This window comes from Hyla sarda, chromosome 6, assembly GCF_029499605.1.
Source record: "Hyla sarda isolate aHylSar1 chromosome 6, aHylSar1.hap1, whole genome shotgun sequence".
Classification (NCBI taxonomy): Eukaryota; Metazoa; Chordata; class Amphibia; order Anura; family Hylidae; genus Hyla; species Hyla sarda.
This window is the reverse complement of record NC_079194.1, coordinates 5,646,885-5,667,731: the sequence shown is the minus strand read 5'-3', so window position 1 is coordinate 5,667,731 and position 20,847 is coordinate 5,646,885.

Sequence of the window (20,847 nt, the reverse complement as noted above, 5' to 3'; positions counted from 1 at the left end):
TCACCGTAACCCGCCAGTGTGACTGTACCCTAAACAACAGTACACAACACAAAATAAAGGGTAAAACACTACATATACACCCCCTTACACTGTCCCCCCAATAAAAATGAAAAACGTATTGTATGGCAGTGTTTCCAAAACTTAGCCTCCAGCTGTTGCAAAACAACAACTCCCAGCATTTCCGGACAGCCACTGACTGTCCAGGCATGCTGGGAGTTTAGCAACAGCTGGAGGCACCCTGTTTGGGAATCACTGGCGTAGAATACCCCTATGTCCACCCCTGTGCAATCCCTAATTTAGTCCTCAAATGCGCATGTGCTCTCTCACTTTGGAGCCCTGTCGTATTTCAAGGAAACAGTTTAGGGCCACATATGGGGTTTTACCCCTTATGAAAAGGAAAAGTTGGGGTCTACACCAGCCTGTTAGTGGAAAAAATTTTTTTTTACACTAACATGCTGGTGTTGCCCTTTACTTTTTTATTTCACAAGAGGTAAAAGGAAAAAAAGATCCCCAAAATTTGTAACGCAATTTCTCCTGAGTACGGAAATACCCCATATGTGGGCGTAAAATGCTCTGCGGGCGTACAACAAGGCTCAGGAGTGAGAGCGCACCATGTACATTTGAGGTCTAAATTGGTGATTTGCACAGGGGTGGCTGATTTTACAGCGGTTCTGACATAAACCCAAAAAAATAAATACCCACATGTGACCCCATTTTGGAAATGACACCCCTCACGGAATGTAATAAGGGGTACAGTGAGCATTTACGCCCCACAGGGGTCTGACAGATTTTTGGGACAGTGATACGTGAAAATGAAAAATTTAATTTTTTTGTTTGCACAGCCCACTGTTCCAAAGATCTGTCAAACGCCAGTGGGGTGTAAATGCTCACTGTACCCCTTATTACATTCCGTGAGGGGTGTAGTTTCCAAAATGGGGTCACATGTGGGGGGGGGGGTCCACTGTTCTGGCACCACGGGGGGCTTTGTAAATGCACATGGCCCCCAACTTCCATTCCAAACAAATTATCTCTCTAAAAGCTCAATAGCGCTCCTTCTCTTCTGAGCATTGTAGTTCGCCAGCAGAGCACTTGACGTCCAAACATGGGGTATTTCCATACTCAGAAGAAATGGGGTTACAAATTTTGGGGGGCATTTTCTCCTATTACCCTTTGTAAAAAAGTAAAATTTGGGGAAAAACCAGCATTTTAGTGGAAAAATATTTTTTTTCATTTACACATCCGACTTTAACAAAAAGTTGTCAAACACCTGTGGGGTGTTAAGGCTCACCGTACCCCTTGTTACGTTCCTTGAGGGGTGTCGTTTCCATAATAGTGTGCGATGTGTTTTTTTTTTTTGCTGTCCTGGCACCATAGGGGCTTCCTAAATGGGACATGCCCCCCAAAAACCATTTCAGAAAAACTCACTCTCCTAAATCCCATTGTTGCTCCTTCGCTTCTGAGCCCTCTACTGCACCTGCCGAACACTTGACATACACATATGAGGTATTTTCTTACTCGAGAGAAATTGGGTTACAAATTTTGAGATAATTTTTTTCCTTTTACCCCTTGTAAAAATTCAAAAACTGGGTCTACAAGAACATGCCAGTGTAAAAAATGAAGATTTTGAAATTTCTCCTTCACTTTGCTGCTATTCCTGTGAAACACCTAAAGGGTTAACACACTGACTGAATGTAATTTTGAATACTTTGAGGGGTGCAGTTTTTATAATGGGGTCATTTGTGGGGTATTTCTAATATGAAGACCCTTCAAATCCACTTCAAACCTGAACTGGTCCCTGAAAAATTCAGATTTTGAAAATTTTGCGAAAAATTGTTGCTGAACTTTGAAGCCTCTGGTGTCTTCCAAAAGTAAAAACTCATCAATTTTATGATGCAAACACAAAGTAGACCTATTGTATTTGTGAATCAATATATAATTTATTTGGAATATCCATATTCCTTATAAGCAGAGAGCTTCAAAGTTAGAAAAATGCTAAATTTTGAATTTTTTCATGAAATTTTGAAATTTTTCACCAAGAAAGGATGCAAGTATCGCCGAAAATTTACCACTAACATAAAGTAAAATATGTCACGAAAAAACAATCTCGGAATCAGAATGAAAGGTAAAAGCATTCCAGAGTTATTAATGCTTAAAGTGACAGTGGTCAGATTTGCAAAAAATGCTCCTGTGCTTAGGGTCATAATGGGCTCCGTCCCCAAGGGGTTAATCTGAGCAGAAGCTGAAGCAAGGTAAGCCTGTATACATGGGCAGGGCACAGGGAAACATTCTGTGGGGCACCACCGGTTCTTGTGTTTCTCCATAATGTCCCTCCTCAGGAGTTGGCAGGTATGAATAGAGCGTCGTGAATTGTTATTTTATCCACCATAATGCCAGAACCCGTCAGGCTTCACTATAAGGTTCTGTTCAGATTGATCTTCCACCTGCACAGGGGCATTATGGGGCTGACGTGGCAGAAGTGACTAATGACCGCGGACTCTCAAGGGCATCAGCGCAGGTAAATATGACTGTGTGCGGAGCCGCTGCTTATCACCGCCATACAATACGACGCCATTTAGGTTTGTTTTATAATGGAGTTTCACATAATAACAGATAATACAATTGTATCTTTACATCTAAAAAAAAAACCTATAATGTAACAATGTAACCGCGATATGACCTATAATGTAACAATGTAACCGCGATATGACCTATAATGTAACAATGTAACCGCGATATGACCTATAATGTAACAATGTAACCGCGATATGACCTATAATGTAACAATGTAACCGCGATATGACCTATAATGTAACAATGTAACCGCGATATGACCTATAATGTAACAATGTAACCGCGATATGACCTATAATGTAACAATGTAACCGCAATATGACCTATAATGTAACAATGTAACCGCGATATGACCTATAATGTAACAATGTAACCGCGATATGACCTATAATGTAACAATGTAACCGCGATATGACCTATAATGTAACAATGTAACCGCGATATGACCTATAATGTAACAATGTAACAGGTAATGGTGTAACCTGGATTCCTGGGATAGTTCCCACAAGTTGCAGAGTAGTGTTTCCCAATTAGGGTGACTCCAGCTATTGCAAAACTACAACTTCAAGCAGGCATGCTGGGTGTAGTAGTTCTGCAACTGTTAGAGGTTCATTGTTTTTTTCTGTAAAACGATGTTTCCCAACAAGAACGCCTCTGCATGCGCCCATAGCAACAGCGGAGCGGAGCAGCGAGGAGGAGGAAGTGGTAAGTTACCTTTATGTTGTACGTCATCTTCAGTGTTCCGACCACCACTCCTCCGGTCCCGGGACTAGTGTTGCTCGCGAATATTCGCAATTCGAATATTATTCGCGAATATCGCATATTCGCGAATTCGCGAATTTCGCGAATATAGCGCTATATATTCGTAATTACGAATATTCGTTTTTAATTTATTTCTTTCTTCACAGTACACATCACAGTGATCACCCCTCTCTGCTTCCAGCTTGTGTGGTGTAAAGAAGGCTCTAATACTACTGTGTGAGACTGGCGTGAGAAAATTCGCATATACGAAAATTCGCGATGCGAAAATTAGCATATGTTAATTTTCGCATATGCGAATTTTCACATATGTTAATTTTCGTATACGCGTATTTTCGCATACGCGAAAATAAAACGAGGGTATAATGAATATGCGAATATTCGCGAATATATGACGAATATTCATCCATATATTCGCGAATATTCGCGAATTCGAATATGGCCTATGCCGCTCAACACTACCCGGGACCTACTGCTATGGCCTATAGACCATAGCAGTAGATTGTGACCCCGGACTGGTGGAGAGGTGGTCGGAACACTGAAGTGGGGCAGTAAACAGGCATACAGCCTCCAGCCATATACTGAATATGGCTGGAGGCTGTATGTCTGTCGGGGAACTATACTGCACCTAATGTGGGGAACTATACTGCACCTAATGTGGGGAGCTATACTGCACCTAATGTGGGGAACTATACTGCACCTAATGTGGGAGCTATACTGCACCTAATGTGGGGAACTATACTGCACCTAATGTGGGGAACTATACTGCACCTAATGTGGGGGACTATACTGCACCTAATGTGGGGAGCTATACTGCACCTAATGTGGGGAACTATACTGCACCTAATGTGGGGAACTATACTGCACCTAATGTGGGGGACTATACTGCACCTAATGTGGGGAACTATACAGCACCTAATGTGGGGAACTATACTGCACCTAATGTGGGGAACTATACTGCACCTAATGTAGGGAGCTATACTGCACCTAATGTGGGGGAACTATACTGCACCTAATGTGGGTGAACTATACTGCACCTAATGTGGGGGAACTATACTGCACCTAATGTGGGGGAACTATACTGCACCTAATGTGGGGGAACTATACTGCACCTAATGTGGGGGAACTATACAGCACCTAATGTGGGGGAACTATACTGCACCTAATGTGGGGAACTATACTGCACCTAATGTGGGGAGCTATACTGCACCTAATGTGGGGCAACTATACTGCACCTAATGTGGGGCAACTATACTGCACCTAATGTGGGGGAACTATACTGCACCTAATGTGGGGGGACTATACTGCACTTAATGTGTGGGGACTATACTGCACCTAATGTGGGGGAACTATACTGCACCTAATGTGGGGAACTATACTGCCCCTAATGTGGGGAACTATACTGCCCCTAATGTGGGGAACTATACTGCACCTAATGTGGGGGAACTTTACTGCACCTAATGTGGGGGAACTATACTGCACCTAATGTGGGGAACTATACTGCACCTAATGTGGGGAACTATACTGCACCTAATGTGGGGAACTATACTGCACCTAATGTGGGGAACTATACTGCACCTAATGTGGGGAACTATATTCCACCTAATGTGGGGAACTATACTGCACCTAATGTGGGGAACTATACTGCACCTAATGTGGGGAAACTACACTGCACCTAATGTGGGGGAACTATACTGCACCTAATGTGGGGAACTATACTGCACCTAATGTGGGGAACTATACTGCACCTAATGTGGGGAACTATACTGCACCTAATGTGGGGAACTATATTCCACCTAATGTGGGGAACTATACTGCACCTAATGTGGGGAACTATATTGCACCTAATGTGGGGAACTATACTTCACCTAATGTGGGGAACTATATTCCACCTAATGTGGGGAACTATACTGCACCTAATGTGGGGAACTATACTGCACCTAATGTGGGGAACTATACTGCACCTAATGTGGGGGAACTTTACTGCACCTAATGTGGGGGAACTATACTGCACCTAATGTGGGGAACTATACTGCACCTAATGTGGGGAACTATATTCCACCTAATATGGGGAACTATACTGCACCTAATGTGGGGAACTATACTGCACCTAATGTGGGGAGCTATAATGCACCTAATGTGGGGAACTGTACTGCACCTAATGTGGAGAACTGTACTGCACCTAATGTGGGGGAACTATACTGCACCTAATGTGGGGGAACTATACTGCACCTAATGTGGGGGAACTATACTGCACCTAATGTGGGGGAACTATACTACACCTAATGTGGTGGAGCTATACTGCACCTAATGTGGGGAACTATACTGCACCTAATGTGGGGAACTATACTGCACCTAATGTGGGGAACTATACTGCACCTAATGTGGGGAAACTACACTGCACCTAATGTGGTGGAGCTATACTGCACCAAATGTGGGGAACTATGCTGCACCTAATGTGGGGAACTGTACTGCACCTAATGTGGGGAACTATACTGCACCTAATGTGGGGAACTATACTGCACCTAATGTGGGGAAACTACACTGCACCTAATGTGGGGGAACTATACTGCACCTAATGTGGAAAACTAAACTGCGCGTAATGTGGGGGAACTGTACTGCACCTAATGTGGGGAACTATACTGCACCTAATGTGGGGGAACTATACTGCACCCAATGTGGAAAACTAAACTGCGCGTAATGTGGGAGAACTGTACTGCACCTAATGTGGGGAACTATACTGCACCTAATGTGGGGAACTATACTGCACCTAATGTGGGGAACTATACTGCACCTAATGGCAATTTGCTCCCACTCCGGACAGTTCCTGACATGGACAGAGGTGTCAGCAGAGAGCACTGTGGTCAGACTGGAAAGAACTACACAACTTCCTCTGTAATATACAGCAGCTGATAAGTACTGGAAGGATTAAGATTTTTTATAGAAGTAATTTACAAATCTGTTTAACTTTCTGGCAGCAGTTGATTTAAAAAACAAAACTTTCCTCTGGAGTACCCCTTTAATCCTGATCACGGCATCTATGGTGTTGACAGCGTGCTCCCACTGTTCACTAACGGCGGCGCCGTGATAAAATCGCGGGTCGCTGTTGGTTACTATGGTAGCAGGAGGTCAGATCATGACCTCCTGTCTGCCTGCTACGGAAGCCTGTGAGATCCAGCCATGTACATTGTGCAGCTGATCGGGTCATACTGTGCTGCAGTACAAATGTATTCATAAAATAACCTGTAAAGTGTAAAAAATCTCATCAAAAATTCTTCAATAAAAGTGAGAAGTGTAAAAAAATTTATTAAAAAATGCCTCTTTCCCAATAAAAGCCGTGTATTATCACCAAAACAGATCAAAAACACAAATCATACACATTATAGGTATTGCCACGTCCGTAATGACGTGTACTATAAAACTATAATGTATATTATCCTGCACGGTGAACGCCGTAAAAAAAACGACAAAAAAGCGCAAAATTCGCCAATTTTTGTACAAATAGCGGAATAAAAAAGATCACAAGGTAGCACATATCGCAAAAATGATACCAATAAAAAGTGAAGCTCATCCCACAAAATATAAGCCCTCACTCAATGGCGTCGGACGGAAAAGGAAAAAATTACAGCTGTTGGAAAATGAATGGCAGAAAATTTTGCTCAGAAAAGGAAAAAGAAGATAGAAAGCGACATAAAACGGGCGTCGCCATAATCGTACCGACCCACAGAATAAATATAACATCACTTTTACCGCACAGTGTACACCATGAAAAATAAAACACCAGAAATGTTCCAGTTTTTCACAATATTTTGTAGTTTTTCACAAAAAATGCTGCATGTGTGAACAAAAATGCATCACTTATATAAAGTACAATAGGTCACGAAATTTTTTTTCAGAATCGTTCCGCTTAGAAAAAGCGTTCCAAAGTTATTACCATTTAAAGAGACACATGTCAAATAAAAAAAATGGGTCCGTCCTTAAGGGGTTAACAACACAGGATGTAGATTCACGTCCTGCGCCGACTCCCGATATGTAAAGCGCGCTCGCCCCTTCATACCCGGCAGGTTCCGGATGCTATCAGCAACCAGGACCCGCGGCAAATACCGGACATCGCCAATCGGGCTGATATCCGGTATTAACCCTTTAGACGCCACAATCAAAGTTGATCGCAGCGTCTAAAACGGGAAAAGACTGTTGCCGGTTATCTGAGTGGGCTGTTCGGGACCGAAACAGCTGAGAGGACAGGGGGAGGGTGCTTACCTTCCACAGCGCAATCATGGGGTGGGGGCAATCCACTGCCGAGGTAGTCGGAGGCCTTGGGAGTTGTAGTTTGCAACAGCTGGAGGCACCCTGATTAGAAAACACTGCATTAGACCATGTCAAAGGTTATCCGGGCATGCTGGGAGTTGTAGTTTTCCTACATCACTCTGGTCAACAGTTGGGTAATATTACGTTTGAACAGTGTTTCTTAACTAGTGTGCCTCCAGCTGTTGCAAAACTACAACTAACTCCCAGCATGCCCAGACAGCCAAAGGCTGTCCGAGCATGCTGGGAGTTGTAGTTTTGCACGAGCTGGGGGCAGATTTGTCAGAAAATACTGCATTAGACCAAGTCAAAGGCTGTGCAGGCATGCTGGGAGTTGCAGTTTTACAACAGCTGAAGCCCCACTGACTTTTGACTGCCCATGCATGCTGGGAATTGTAGTTTTGCAACAGCTGGATGCCCCTGGTTGTGAAAAACACTGCATTAGACCATGTCAAAGGCTATCCGGGCATGCTGGGAGTTGTAGTTTTGCTACATCACTCTAGTCAAAAGTTGAGTAAAATTACGTTTGAGTAGTGTTTCTTAACCAGGGTGCCTCCAGCTGTTGCAAAACTACAACTCCCAGCATGCCCGGACAGCCAAAGGCTGTCCGAGCATGCTGGGAGTTGTAGTTTTGCAACAGCTGAGTGCACATTGGTTGGAAAATACTGCATTAGACCAAGTCAAAGGCAGTGCAGGCATGCTGGGAGTTGTAGTTTTGCATTACGGTGATATATACTATCACGTTGTGTATCCTCCAGTATTTATACCCCGGGTGATGCTATGTCCCGGCTCCATGGTTTCCCGTCCCTGGGTATATATGACATGGCGGGTTAACCCTACGTTGCCCGCAGCAGCGGATGAGACAGTAAACAGGGATTGTTCTCCTCCTGTGGCCCCGTTACTGGGGATTATGGTCTTGTCGGTGCTGTTTTCGGCGCCTGTGATGCATCAGCACATTCAGCTCCACAAATACCCGGCCAAGGTTTTTGTACAATTCAGCAGCTCCAGAATGAGAACGCGCCAGGTCCCCGCCGCACGGTATTGACTCCGCGCTGCCCATAAACCCCTCAGAAAAGGGAGAATTAGTCTCAACGCCCCAAACACCGCGGAGCGGGAGCTGAAAGGCGAAACGTCGGAATGTGTGTGAACTGTTAGAGCAAAAGGGACGCGGCGGACGCTCAGGATTCCTGCTCCATATACTGTACCGGTCCTATCTTATATGAAGGATAGCCTTATATCTATTTATATCTTATATGAACGACAGCCTTATACCTATCTCTATCTTATATGAAGGATAGCCTTATATCTATCCCTATCTTATGTGAAGGATAGCCTTATACCTATCACTATCTTATATGAAGGATAGCCTTATACCTATCTCTATCTTATATGAAGGATAACCTTATGCCTATCCCTATCTTATATGAAGGATAGCCTTATACCTATCCCTATCTTATATGAAGGATAGCCTTATACCTATCTCTATCTTATATGGAGGATAGCCTTATACCTATCTCTATCTTATATGAAGGATAGCCTTATACCTATCTCTATCTTATATGAAGGATAGCCTTATACCTATCTCTATCTTATATGAAGGATAGCCTTATACCTATCTCTATCTTATATGAAGGATAGCCTTATACCTATCCCTATCTTATATGAAGGATAGCCTTATACTTATCTCTTATCTTATATGAAGGATAGCCTTATACCTATCCCTATCTTATATGAAGGATAGCCTTATACCTATCCCTATCTTATATGAAGGATAGCCTTATACTTATCTCTTATCTTATATGAAGGATAACCTTATACCTATCCCTATCTTATATGAAGAATAGCCTTATACTTATCCCTATCTTATATGAAGGATAGCCTTATACCTATCCCTATCTTATATGAAGGATAGCCTTATACCTATCTCTATCTTATATGAAGAATAGCCTTATACTTATCCCTATCTTATATGAAGGATAGCCTTATACCTATCTCTATCTTATATGAAGGATAGCCTTATACCTATCTCTATCTTATATGAAGGATAGCCTTATATCTATCTCTATCTTATATGAAGGATAGCCTTATACCTATCTCTATCTTATATGAAGGATAGCCTTATACCTATCCCTATCTTATATGAAGGGTAACCTTATACTTATCCCTATCTTATATGAAGGATAGCCTTATACCTATCCCTATCTTATATGAAGGATAGCCTTATACCTATCTCTATCTTATATGAAGGATAGCCTTATACCTATCCCTATCTTATATGAAGGATAGCCTTATACCTATCTCTATCTTATATGAAGGATAGCCTTATACCTATCCCTATCTTATATGAAGGATAGCTTTATACCTATTTCTATCTTATATGAAGGATAGCCTTATACCTACCCCTATCTTATATGAAGGATAGCCTTATACCTATCTCTATCTTATATGAAGGATAGCCTTATACCTATCCCTATCTTATATGAAGAATAGCCTTATACTTATCCCTATCTTATATGAAGGATAGCCTTATACCTATCTCTATCTTATATGAAGGATAGCCTTACACCTATCTCTATCTTATATGAAGGATAGCCTTATACCTATCTCTATCTTATATGAAGGATAGCCTTATACCTATCTCTATCTTATATGAAGGATAGCCTTATACCTATCCCTATCTTATATGAAGGGTAACCTTATACTTATCCCTATCTTATATGAAGGATAGCCTTATACCTATCCCTATCTTATATGAAGGATAGCCTTATACCTATCTCTATCTTATATGAAGGATAGCCTTATACCTATCCCAATCTTATATGAAGGATAGCTTTATACCTATCTCTATCTTATATGAAGGATAGCCTTATACCTACCCCTATCTTATATGAAGGATAGCCTTATACCTATCTCTATCTTATATGAAGGATAGCCTTATACCTATCCCTATCTTATATGAAGAATAGCCTTATACTTATCCCTATCTTATATAAAGGATAGCCTTATACTTATCTCTTATCTTATATGAAGGATAACCTTATACCTATCCCTATCTTATATGAAGAATAGCCTTATACTTATCCCTATCTTATATGAAGGATAGCCTTATACCTATCTCTATCTTATATGAAGGATAGCCTTATGCCTATCTCTATCTTATATGAAGAATAGCCGTATACCTATCTCTATCTTATATGAAGGATAACCTTATACCTATCTCTATCTTATATGAAGGATAGCCTTATACCTATCTCTATCTTATATGAAGGATAGCCTTATACCTATCTCTATCTTATATGAAGGATAGCCTTATACCTATCTCTATCTTATATGAAGGATAGCCTTATGCCTATCCCTATCTTATATGAAGGATAACCTTATACTTATCCCTATCTTATATGAAGGATAGCCTTATACCTATCCCTATCTTATATGAAGGATAGCCTTATACCTATCTCTATCTTATATGATGGATAGCCTTATACCTATCTATATCTTATATGAAGGATAGCCTTATACCTATCTCTATCTTATATGAAGGATAGCCTTATACCTATCCCTATCTTATATGAAGGATAGCTTTATACCTATCTCTATCTTATATGAAGGATAGCCTTATACCTACCCCTATCTTATATGAAGGATAGCCTTATACCTATCTCTATCTTATATGAAGGATAGCCTTATACTTATCTCTATCTTATATGAAGGATAGCCTTATTCCTATCCCTATCTTATATGAAGGATAGCCTTATACCTATCTCTATCTTATATGAAGGATAGTCTTATGTCTATCTCTATCTTATATGAAGGATAGCCTTATACCTATCTCTATCTTATATGAAGGATAGTCTTATGTCTATCTCTATCTTATATGAAGGATAGTCTTATGTCTATCTCTATCTTATATGAAGGATAGTCTTATGTCTATCTCTATCTTATATGAAGGATAGCCTTATACCTATCCCTATCTTATATGAAGGATAGCCTTATGCTTATCCCTATCTTATATGAAGGATAGCTGTTACGCCGAGCGCTCCGGGTCCCCGCTCCTCCCCGGAGCGCTCGCTTCACTCTCCCCGCGGCAGCGCTCCGGTCACGTCCTCTGACCCGGGGCGCTGCGATTCCGCTGCCAGCCGGGATGCGATTCGCGATGCGGGTAGCGCCCGCTCGCGATGCGCACCCCGGCTCCCCTACCTGACTCGCTCTCCGTCTGTTCTGTCCCGGCGCGCGCGGCCCCGCTCCCTAGGGCGCGCGCGCGCCGGGTCTCTGCGATTTAAAGGGCCACTGCGCCGCTGATTGGCGCAGTGGTCCCAATTAGTGTGTTCACCTGTGCACTTCCCTATATCACCTCACTTCCCCTGCACTCCCTTGCCGGATCTTGTTGCCTTAGTGCCAGTGAAAGCGTTCCTTGTGTGTTCCTTGCCTGTGTTTCCAGACCTTCAGCCGTTGCCCCTGACTACGATCCTTGCTGCCTGCCCCGACCTTCTGCTACGTCCGACCTTGCTTTTGCCTACTCCCTTGTACCGCGCCTATCTTCAGCAGCCAGAGAGGTGAGCCGTTGCTAGTGGATACGACCTGGTCACTACCGCCGCAGCAAGACCATCCCGCTTTGCGGCGGGCTCTGGTGAAAACCAGTAGTGGCTTAGAACCGGTCCACTAGCACGGTCCACGCCAATCCCTCTCTGGCACAGAGGATCCACTACCTGCCAGCCGGCATCGTGACAGTAGATCCGGCCATGGATCCCGCTGAAGTTCCTCTGCCAGTTGTCGCTGACCTCACCACGGTGGTCGCCCAGCAGTCACAACAGATAGCGCAACAAGGCCAACAGCTGTCTCAACTGACCGTTATGCTACAACAGTTACTACCACAGCTTCAGCAGTCATCTCCTCCGCCAGCTCCTGCACCTCCTCCGCAGCGAGTGGCCGCTCCTGGGATACGCTTATCCTTGCCGGATAAATTTGATGGGGACTCTAAGTTTTGCCGTGGCTTTCTTTCCCAATGTTCCCTGCATCTGGAGATGATGTCGGACCTGTTTCCCACTGAAAGGTCTAAGGTGGCTTTCGTAGTCAGCCTTCTGTCCGGAAAAGCCCTGTCATGGGCCACACCGCTCTGGGACCGCAATGACCCCGTCACTGCCTCTGTACACTCCTTCTTCTCGGAAATCCGAAGTGTCTTTGAGGAACCTGCCCGAGCCTCTTCTGCTGAGACTGCCCTGTTGAACCTGGTCCAGGGTAATTCTTCCGTTGGCGAGTATGCCGTACAATTCCGTACTCTTGCTTCAGAATTGTCCTGGAATAATGAGGCCCTCTGCGCGACCTTCAAAAAAGGCCTATCCAGCAACATTAAAGATGTTCTGGCCGCACGAGAAATTCCTGCTAATCTACATGAACTTATTCACCTAGCCACTCGCATTGACATGCGTTTTTCCGAAAGGCGTCAGGAACTCCGCCAAGATATGGACTCTGTTCGCACGAGGCGTTTCTTCTCCTCGGCTCCTCTCTCCTCTGGTCCCCTGCAATCTGTTCCTGTGCCTCCCGCCGTGGAGGCTATGCAGGTCGACCGGTCTCGCCTGACACCTCAAGAGAGGACACGACGCCGTATGGAGAACCTCTGCCTGTACTGTGCTAGTACCGAACACTTCCTGAGAGATTGTCCTATCCGTCCTCCTCGCCTGGAAAGACGTACGCTGACTCCGCACAATGGTGAGACAGTCCTTGATGTCTACTCTGCTTCTCCACGTCTTACTGTGCCTGTGCGGATATCTGCCTCTGCCTTTTCCTTCTCTACAGTGGCCTTCTTGGACTCAGGATCTGCAGGAAATTTTATTTTGGCCTCTCTCGTCAACAGGTTCAACATCCCGGTGACCAGTCTCGCCAGACCCCTCTACATCAATTGTGTAAATAATGAAAGATTGGACTGTACCATACGTTTCCGCACGGAGCCCCTTCTTATGAGCATCGGATCTCATCATGAGAGGATTGAACTTTTGGTCCTCCCCAATTGCACCTCGGAAATTCTCCTTGGACTTCCCTGGCTTCAACTTCATTCCCCTACCCTGGATTGGTCCACTGGGGAGATCAAGAGTTGGGGGTCCTCTTGTTCCAAGAACTGTCTAAAACCGGTTCCCAGTAACCCTTGCCGTAACTCTGTGGTTCCTCCAGTAACCGGTCTCCCTAAGGCCTATATGGACTTCGCGGATGTTTTCTGCAAAAAACAAGCTGAGACTCTACCTCCTCACAGGCCTTATGATTGCCCTATCGACCTCCTCCCGGGCACTACTCCACCCCGGGGCAGAATTTATCCTCTCTCTGCCCCAGAGACTCTTGCCATGTCCGAATACGTCCAGGAGAATCTAAAAAAGGGCTTTATCCGTAAATCCTCCTCTCCTGCCGGAGCCGGATTTTTCTTTGTGTCCAAAAAAGATGGCTCCCTACGTCCTTGCATTGACTACCGCGGTCTTAATAAAATCACGGTTAAGAACCGCTACCCCTTACCCCTCATCTCTGAACTCTTTGATCGCCTCCAAGGTGCCCACATCTTCACTAAATTGGACTTAAGAGGCGCCTATAACCTCATCCGCATCAGAGAGGGGGACGAGTGGAAAACGGCATTTAACACCAGAGATGGACACTTTGAGTATCTGGTCATGCCCTTTGGACTGTGCAACGCCCCTGCCGTCTTCCAAGACTTTGTCAATGAAATTTTTCGTGATTTGTTATACTCCTGTGTTGTTGTATATCTGGACGATATCCTAATTTTTTCTGCCAATCTAGAAGAACACCGCCAGCATGTCCGTATGGTTCTTCAGAGACTTCGTGACAACCAACTCTATGCCAAAATTGAGAAATGTCTGTTTGAATGCCAATCTCTTCCTTTTCTAGGATATTTGGTCTCTGGCCAGGGACTACAGATGGATCCAGACAAACTCTCTGCCGTCTTAGATTGGCCACGCCCCTCCGGACTCCGTGCTATCCAACGCTTTTTGGGGTTCGCCAATTATTACAGGCAATTTATTCCACATTTTTCTACCATTGTGGCTCCTATCGTGGCTTTAACCAAAAAAAATGCTGATCCCAAGTCCTGGCCTCCTCAAGCAGAAGACGCCTTTAAACGACTCAAGTCTGCCTTTTCTTCGGCTCCCGTCCTCTCCAGACCTGACCCTTCCAAACCCTTCCTATTGGAGGTTGATGCCTCCTCAGTGGGAGCTGGAGCTGTTCTTCTACAAAAAAATTCTTCCGGGCATGCTGTCACTTGTGGTTTTTTCTCTAGGACCTTCTCTCCAGCGGAGAGGAACTACTCCATCGGGGATCGAGAGCTTCTAGCCATCAAATTAGCACTTGAGGAATGGAGGCATCTGCTGGAGGGATCAAGTTCTCCTGTTATTATCTACACCGACCACAAGAACCTCTCCTACCTCCAGTCTGCCCAACGGCTGAATCCTCGCCAGGCCCGGTGGTCTCTGTTCTTTGCCCGATTTAATTTTGAGATTCACTTTCGTCCTGCCGATAAGAACATTAGGGCCGATGCTCTCTCTCGTTCCTCGGATGCCTCAGAAGTTGAACTCTCTCCGCAACACATCATTCCACCTGACTGCCTGATCTCCACTTCTCCTGCCTCCATCAGGCAGACTCCTCCAGGAAAGACCTTTGTTTCTCCTCGCCAACGCCTCGGAATCCTCAAATGGGGTCACTCCTCCCATCTCGCAGGTCATGCGGGTATCAAGAAATCTGTGCAACTCATCTCCCGCTTCTATTGGTGGCCGACTCTGGAGACGGATGTTGTGGACTTTGTGCGAGCCTGCACTATCTGTGCCCGGGATAAGACTCCTCGCCAGAAGCCCGCTGGTTTTCTTCATCCTCTGCCTGTCCCCGAACAGCCTTGGTCTCTGATTGGTATGGATTTTATTACTGATTTACCCCCTTCCCGTGGCAACACTGTTATTTGGGTGGTCGTTGATCGATTCTCCAAAATGGCACATTTCATCCCTCTTCCTGGTCTTCCTTCTGCGCCTCAGTTGGCCAAACAATTTTTTGTACACATTTTTCGTCTTCACGGGTTGCCTACGCAGATTGTCTCGGATAGAGGCGTCCAATTCGTGTCTAAATTCTGGAGGGCTCTCTGTAAACAACTCAAGATTAAATTAAATTTTTCTTCTGCATATCATCCCCAGTCCAATGGACAAGTAGAAAGGATTAACCAGATCTTGGGTGATTATTTGCGACATTTTGTTTCCTCCCGCCAGGATGACTGGGCAGATCTCCTCCCATGGGCCGAATTCTCGTATAACTTCAGGGTCTCTGAGTCTTCCTCCAAATCCCCATTTTTCGTGGTGTACGGCCGTCACCCTCTTCCCCCCCCTCCCTACTCCCTTGCCCTCTGGTCTGCCCGCTGTGGATGAAATTTCTCGTGACCTTTCCATCATATGGAGAGAGACCCAAAATTCTCTCTTACAGGCTTCATCACGCATGAAGAAGTTCGCGGATAAGAAAAGAAGAGCTCCCCCCGTTTTTTCCCCTGGAGACAAGGTATGGCTCTCCGCTAAATATGTCCGCTTCCGTGTCCCTAGCTACAAGTTGGGACCACGCTATCTTGGTCCTTTCAAAATTTTGTGTCAAATTAATCCTGTCTCTTATAAACTTCTTCTTCCTCCCTCTCTTCGTATCCCTAATGCCTTTCACGTCTCTCTTCTCAAACCACTCATCCTCAACCGTTTTTCTCCCAAATCTGTTCCTCCCACTCCTGTTTCTGGCTCCTCGGACATCTTCTCGGTCAAAGAAATTTTAGCTGCCAAAAAGGTCAGAGGGAAAAATTTTTTTTTTAGTGGACTGGGAGGGTTGTGGCCCTGAAGAGAGATCCTGGGAACCTGAGGACAACATCCTAGACAAAAGTCTGCTCCTCAGGTTCTCAGGCTCCAAGAAGAGGGGGAGACCCAAGGGGGGGGGTACTGTTACGCCGAGCGCTCCGGGTCCCCGCTCCTCCCCGGAGCGCTCGCTTCACTCTCCCCGCGGCAGCGCTCCGGTCACGTCCTCTGACCCGGGGCGCTGCGATTCCGCTGCCAGCCGGGATGCGATTCGCGATGCGGGTAGCGCCCGCTCGCGATGCGCACCCCGGCTCCCCTACCTGACTCGCTCTCCGTCTGTTCTGTCCCGGCGCGCGCGGCCCCGCTCCCTAGGGCGCGCGCGCGCCGGGTCTCTGCGATTTAAAGGGCCACTGCGCCGCTGATTGGCGCAGTGGTCCCAATTAGTGTGTTCACCTGTGCACTTCCCTATATCACCTCACTTCCCCTGCACTCCCTTGCCGGATCTTGTTGCCTTAGTGCCAGTGAAAGCGTTCCTTGTGTGTTCCTTGCCTGTGTTTCCAGACCTTCAGCCGTTGCCCCTGACTACGATCCTTGCTGCCTGCCCCGACCTTCTGCTACGTCCGACCTTGCTTTTGCCTACTCCCTTGTACCGCGCCTATCTTCAGCAGCCAGAGAGGTGAGCCGTTGCTAGTGGATACGACCTGGTCACTACCGCCGCAGCAAGACCATCCCGCTTTGCGGCGGGCTCTGGTGAAAACCAGTAGTGGCTTAGAACCGGTCCACTAGCACGGTCCACGCCAATCCCTCTCTGGCACAGAGGATCCACTACCTGCCAGCCGGCATCGTGACAATAGCCTTATGACTATCTCTATCTTATATGAAGGATAGCCTTATATCTATCCCTATCTTATATGAAGGATAGCCTTATACCTATCACTATCTTATATGAAGGATAGCCTTATGCCTATCCCTATCTTATATGAAGGATAGCCTTATACCTATCTCTATCTAATATGAAGGATAGCCTTATACCTATCTCTATCTTATATGAAGGATATCCTTATACCTATCCCTATCTTATATGAAGGATAACCTTATACCTATCTCTATCTTATATGAAGGATAGCCTTATGCCTATCTCTATCTTATATGAAGGATATCCTTATACCAATCCCTATCTTATGTGAAGGATAGCCTTATACCTATCTCTATCTTATAAGAAGGATAGCCTTATACCTATCTCTATCTTATATGAAGGATAGCCTTATACCTATCCCTATCTAATATGAAGGATAGCCTTATACCTATCTCTATCTTATATGAAGGATAGCCTTATACCTATCCCTATCTTATATGAAGGATAGCCTTATACCTATCTCTATCTTATAAGAAGGATAGCCTTATACCTATCTCTATCTTATATGAAGGATAGCCTTATACCTATCCCTATCTTATATGAAGGATAGCCTTATACCTATCCCTATCTAATATGAAGGATATCCTTATGTCTATGTAATACTGGGGCTCAGTGGGTATGGTTACTGTTATGGTGGCTCAGTGGGTATGGTCACTATTATGGTGGTTTAGTGGGTATGGTTTCTATTATGGTGGCTCAGTGGGTATGGCCACTATTATGGTGGTTTAGTGGGTATGGTTACTGTTAGGTTGGCTCAGTAGGTATGGTTACTGTTAGGTTGGCTCAGTGGGTATGGTTACTGTTATGGTGGCTCAGTGGGTATGCTTACTATTATGGTGGCTCAGTGGATATGGTCACTGTTATGGTTGCTCAGTTGGTATGATCACTGTTGTGGTGGCTCAGTGGGTATGGTCACTGTAATGGTGGCTCAGTGGGTATGGTTACTATTTTGGTAGCTCAGTGGGTATGATCACTGTTATGGTGGCTCAGTGGGTATGGTTACCATTATGGTGGCTCAGTGGGTATGATCACTGTTAGGTTGGCTCAGTGGGTATGGTTACTATTATGGTGGCTCAGTGGGTATGGTTACTATTATGGTGGCTCAGTGGGTATGGTCACTATTATGGTGGCTCAGTGGGTATGGTTACTATTATGGTGGCTCATTGGGTATGGTCACTGTTATGGTTGCTCAGTGGGTATGGTCATTGTTATGGTTGCTCAGTGGGTATGGTTACTGTTATGTTGGTTCAGTGGGTATGGCTACTGTTATGTTGGTTCAGTGGGTATGGTCACTGTTATGGTGGCTCAGTGGGTATGATCACTGTTAGGTTGGATCAGTGGGTATGTTCACTATTATGGTGGCTCAGTGGGTATGGTCATTATTATGGTGGCTCAGTGGGTATGGTCACTGTTATGGTGGCTCAGTGGGTATGGTCACTGTTATGGTGGCTCAGTGGGTATGGTCACTATTATGGTGGCTCAGTAGGTATGGTCACTATTATGGTGGCTCAGTGGGTATGGTCACTGTTATAGTGGCTCAGTGGGTATCATCACTATTATGGTGGCTCAGTGGGTATGGTCACTATTATTGTGGCTCAGTGGGTATGGTCACTGTTATGGTGGCTCAGTGGGTATCGTCACTGTTATGGTGGCTCACTGGGTATGGTCACTATTATGGTGGCTCAGTGGGTATGGTTACTATTATGATGGCTCATTGGGCATGGTTACTATTATGGTGGCTCTGTGGGTATGGTCACTGTTATGGTGGCTCAGTGGGTATGGTCACTATTATGGTGGCTCAGTGGGTATGGTCACAGTTATGGTGGCTCAGTGGGTATGGTCACTCTTATGGTGGCTCAGTGGGTATGGTTACTATTATGGTGGCTCAGTGGGTATGGTTACTATTATGGTGGTTCAGTGGGTATGATCACTGTTAGGTTGGCTCAGTGGGTATGATCACTGTTAGGTTGGCTCAGTGGGTATGGTTACTATTATGGTGGCTCAGTGGGTATGGTTACTATTATGGTGGCTCAGTGGGTATGGTTACTATTATGGTGGCTCAGTGGGTATGGTTACTATTATGGTGGCTCAGTGAGTATGGTTACTATTATGGTGGCTCAGTGGGTATGGTTACTATTATGGTTGCTCAGTGGGTATGGTTACTATTATGGTGGCTCAGTGGGTGTGGTTACTATTATGGTTGCTCAGTGGGTATGGTTACTATTATGGTGGCTCAGTGGGTATGGTCACTATTATGGTGGCTCAGTAGGTATGGTCACTATTATGGTGGCTCAGTGGGTATGGTCACTGTTATAGTGGCTCAGTGGGTATCATCACTATTATGGTGGCTCAGTGGGTATGGTTACTATTATGGTGGCTCAGTGAGTATGGTTACTATTATGGTGGCTCAGTGGGTATGGTTACTATTATGGTTGCTCAGTGGGTATGGTTACTATTATGGTGGCTCAGTGGGTGTGGTTACTATTATGGTTGCTCAGTGGGTATGGTTACTATTATGGTGGCTCAGTGCGTATGGTTACTATTATGGTGGCTCAGTGGGTATGGTTACTATTATGGTGGCTCAGTGGGTTTGGTTACTATTATGGTGGCTCAGTGAGTATGGTTACTATTATGGTGGCTCAGTGGGTATGGTTACTATTATGGTTGCTCTGTGGGTATGGTTACTATTATGGTGGCTCAGTGGGTATGGTCACTGTTATGGTGGCTCAGTGGGTATGGTCACTATTATGGTGGCTCAGTAGGTATGGTCACTATTATGGTGGCTCAGTGGGTATCATCACTATTATGGTGGCTCAGTGGGTATGGTCACAGTTATGGTGGCTCAGTGGGTATGGTCACTCTTATGGTGGCTCAGTGGGTATGGTTACTATTATGGTGGTTCAGTGGGTATGATCACTGTTAGGTTGGCTCAGTGGGTATGATCACTGTTAGGTTGGCTCAGTGGGTATGATCACTGTTAGGTTGGCTCAGTGGGTATGGTTACTATTATGGTGGCTCAGTGGGTATGGTTACTATTATGGTGGCTCAGTGGGTATGGTTACTATTATGGTGGCTCAGTGGGTATGGTTACTATTATGGTGGCTCAGTGAGTATGGTTACTATTATGGTTGCTCTGTGGGTATGGTTACTATTATGGTGGCTCAGTGGGTATAGTTACTATTATGGTGGCTCAGTGGGTATGGTCACTGTTATGGTGGCTCAGTGGGTATGGTCACTGTTATGGTGGCTCAGTGGGTATGGTCACTATTATGGTGGCTCAGTAGGTATGGTCACTATTATGGTGGCTCAGTGGGTATGGTCACTGTTATAGTGGCTCAGTGGGTATCATCACTATTATGGTGGCTCAGTGGGTATGGTCACTATTATTGTGGCTCAGTGGGTATGGTCACTGTTATGGTGGCTCAGTGGGTATCGTCACTGTTATGGTGGCTCACTGGGTATGGTCACTATTATGGTGGCTCAGTGGGTATG